The following is a 4,373-nucleotide window of genomic DNA, read 5'->3' as shown; positions in this document are numbered from 1 at the left end:
CATCTAATTAGTTAAAAAATTATTTAATAATAACAAGCTAAAATACACTACTTGTCTATAGTTTTATAGTCTACACAAGTAACTAATATAGTTCTATAATCTACCTAAGTAACTAATATATAATCAAGTCAAAAAGACTACTTTAAATATCTAGCATGCCGAAAAAATTAAGATTCAATTTTGACTATCTAAAACTTTTAATATATCAAAAGCTTAGTATGTGATGTTTTTTTAAAAAAGTCTTCACTGATAATAAAATGAGAACGACTCCATAACAATCAATCTATTTTCTCTCTCGTCTTTTTTTATTTCAGTCACACATTGTATCTGTTTTTCAATATGTGACCTGCAAGTTCAACGTTTTGGCAAGGTTTTCCTTTTCGACGTTTATTTGTGTAGTCTTTCAAAACACGTATTTTGCTGGAGCCATAGTTAGAATCATTCAATACTCTCTATAAATACTCAGCCGCTTCAAGCTATATCAGGCGATAAATTGTACTGAGTGCAGTGCATTATCAGTGCGAGTGCTTATTTGTTGTAGTTATCAGTCATGGCTGAAATGTTTAATGGAAATTCCAGCAATGATGGAAGTTCTTGCATGCCCATGAAGGACGCCCTTCGTCGGACTGGAAATCATCATCCTAACTTGTGGACTGATGATTTCATACAGTCCCTCAATTGATTCGTTATTCGTGAGATTCGTTATATGTTTTATAATGCAGTTTGGTGTACTTGAAAATATTTGGTTTGTTGATGTCCTACAACGTTTGGGAATAGATCGACATTTTCAAGAGGAAATCAAAACTGCACTTGATTATATCTACAAGTATGTTTCTTTGGTCAAAAAGCTTTCCTCGGATATTAGATATGAAAAAATATGAAGGTGTTTCTAGTATTGTGAGAAAAGTATTAGATTTCAGAAGATTTTTGTAATCATGATAGTGTTTTTTGCGATCTCAACATCGTGGCTCTAGGATTTCGGATATTACGACTGAATAGATATGTCGTTTGTTCAGGGGCTAGAATTTTTATTTTTGGCTTGATTGCGTGTTTATAACTAAATTTTTAAATCATTATAATAATATTTTGGATATATAAGCAGATATTTTTAAAAAGTTCAAAAGGTGAAGAAGGACAATTCTCTGGTTTTGAATCTAGCGATCAAGATGCAACATTAGAAATGATGTTAAATTTATATAAAGCTTCAGAATTAGATTTAATCTAATGAATATATCTTAAAAGAAGCAAGAGCGTTTGCTTCTATAGAACATGGTGACATACAAGAATCATATATTTAATCTAATATGAATCATTCAAGTTTTTTATTTTTTTCAGAATTCCAAACAAATATATGAAAAAGCTATTGGAACTAGCAATATTGGACTTCAATATTTTATACTCACAACATCAATATGAAATGAAATTAATATCCACGTGAGTATTTGTCAACTGAGATCGCTAGAGAAAACAATTATTTTCGTCATTTAATTAAAATTCTTTAATCATACAAAGAATACCTATTAGTCAATCCAAGAAAATAGAGTTGTAATAATGATATCTGATTTATTTGTGCTAGATGGTGGAAACATTCAAGTGCAATTCAACTGGATTTCTTTTGGCATCGTCACATAGAAAGTTATTTTTGGTGGGCTTGTTCATTATTTGAACCTGAGTTCAGTACATGTAGAATTAGTTGTACCAAATTATCTACATGTATGTTCCTCCTTGACGATATTTATGACACATATAGGACTATTGATGAATTGAAACCGTTGACAACAACATTAATAAGATATTAAGGTAGATAACAATCCTATATTATGTTGAATATTTGATTAATTTTTCTAACTTTGTCTATCATTTTTATTATAGATGGGATGTTTCCACAGTTGATAATCATCCAGGCTACATGAAAATTTCTTTCAATTTTTCATACAAGATACATAAGGAAATTGCAAGTGAAGCTGAAAGAAAGCATGGTCCCTTTGTTTACAAATATATTCAATCTTGCGTGAGTACAAATATAATGATCATATAATCTTAATAATTTTCTAATCATATTATTATCTATACCCGTTCCTATAATGTTACAAATAATTATCACATGTTTTAATATTTTCATGAAATAAGATATTTGTTAATACCACTGAACATAATTTCATGGTAGTCTAATATAAAAATATTCATTTGTAATTTCAACTCTCTCTCTCTCTCTCTCTCTCTCTCTCTCTCTCTCACACACACACACACACACACACACACACACACACACACACAACATTTTTTATTACAAAATTATGTTAATTTACTTTTTTGAACATAAAATATCTGAATATTTTGTTTTGTCTTTACTACTTTTTATTTGATCACGTCAAGTATTGTAACGTTGCAATTGGAGCACTATAGGAACTTAGTAAATTCATGAAAGAAAAATAATAGTCAACAACAAAACAAAAAAAACAATATGCACATATTTCTATTTTAGAAATATCATTTCATATTAGGTTTTATTTATTTATTTATTTCTATCATACAAAACAAAGCATGGGCTTATTACTATTTTGAAGATTTAAATTTTTTATTTTTGTTGGTCAATTTTAATGACTAACAACTCTCACTTTAAATTCATGAAAAGAAAAGAAAAGTCAACAACACAAGAAAACAAACATGCACATATTTCTATTTTAAATATGTGATTTTAAATAAGATTTTATTTACTTTTTTATTTCTACCATAATTTTTTTTTTAAATATGGACATATAAATATTTTGAAGATTTAAATATTTTATTTTTGTTATCTCTTAATTTTAATGACAACATCTTTCACTTTAAATTCATAGAATAAAAATAAAAGTCAACAACAAAATAAAACAAACATACACATATTTCTATTTTAAAAATGTAATTTCATATTATTATTATTATTTTTTCTTCTATCATACAAAAAACATGGACATATTACCATTTTGAAGATGTTATCTTTTTTTATTTTTATAGCTTAAAAGTTTTGATGAATATAACTCTCACTTTTTTGTAAAGTAATAAAATGTCTTTTTCATTTCAAACCATGTATATGCATCTCTTAGAAAGATATCTCTCCAAGTGTTTTTGAAAGATTAATTTGATGGTAAATAATATGTTCTATCCAAAAGGCTAATAATGGGAAATATAGTTATTATTTATATTAATAATTTAAAATGTATTATTTATATGCAATGCAAACATTTGTGTTTAATTTTTAAAATTCAAAATTTTGAATCATTCTTTTATTTTTAATATAGTGGAAGAGTTATATCGAGGCTTATATGCAAGAAGTGGAATGGCTGGCTTCTAATCATATACCATGTTTTGATGGATACTTGATGAATGGTATAATAAGTAGTGGCAAGGGAGTTATAATGGTACATTCACTAATACTAATGAATACTCCTTTATCTGTTGAAATTTTGGAGCAACTTGATATCCCATCACCTAAGTCACAAGCTCTTGTGTCATTAATCACTCGACTAGTGGATGATGTTAAAGAATTTGAGGTCTTCTTTGTGGATCCAAGGCCTTACGTTTCTCTGTAGGAATGTGGGCCCATGCAGGGGAGCCAAAAACTCAAAAGTGCTTAACTGATGGTTTTCGACCGCTCCAAGCTTCAAAAGGAGTAACTCCCTTCAAGGCTCAGTGAGGAACATGGTTTTTGATATAACAAGCACAGTTAATGGCTTCTGCCCAATACTGTGGTGCAAGAGATCTAGAGTGAATCATACAGTTTGTCATTTCCTTCAAGGATCTATTCTTTTGTTCTGCAACACCATTTTGTTGAGGATTGTATGGAACTGAATGTTGTAAATCAATCCCCTCTGAAGTGCAAAATCTTTCAAACAGATGGTTGACATACTCACCACCATTATCTGTGCGCAAAACCTTGATGGCTTTCCCAGATTGCTTTTCTACAAAATTTTTGAAGTCTTGAAAATGATCAAATACCTTTGACTTCTATTTGAGAAAGTACACCCATGTATATCAAGAAAGGTCATCAATGAATGTGAGGACATATCGGGCCCTGCTGAAAGAAGGATGTTGAAATGGACCAGCCAAATAACTGTGAACTAACTCTAGTATCTGTGAAGCTCTCCATGCCTTAATTTTGTCAAACTTTTCCTTAGGATTCTTACCAAGAATGCAACCTTGGCAAACACCTCCTGAGAATTGAACCGAAGGCAATCCTGTGACCATGCTCTGTTGGTTGACCTGATGTAAATAGCGGAAGTTCAGATGGCCAAATCGCTCATGCCATAATTTAATCACATCATTAGAGTGAGTGAGCAAATCAGATGAAGGAGGATCAGGAACAAAGTCAGAAAATAGATAGAGCCATGACT

At 30.0% G+C, this 4,373-nt stretch overlaps 1 pseudogene; it reads left to right on the top strand.

Moving 5' to 3' along the window:
• The first annotated feature begins 550 nt into the window (after positions 1–550).
• LOC149540329 (longifolene synthase-like) lies at positions 551–3,572 on the top strand (annotated as a pseudogene).
• The last annotated feature ends 801 nt before the right edge of the window (positions 3,573–4,373 follow it).

This window comes from Cupressus sempervirens, chromosome 9 (genome assembly GCF_028749045.1).
Source record: "Cupressus sempervirens isolate cs-2001-9-10 chromosome 9, ASM2874904v1, whole genome shotgun sequence".
Taxonomy (NCBI): domain Eukaryota; kingdom Viridiplantae; phylum Streptophyta; class Pinopsida; order Cupressales; family Cupressaceae; genus Cupressus; species Cupressus sempervirens.
This window is presented reverse-complemented; position numbering and strand designations above follow the sequence as displayed.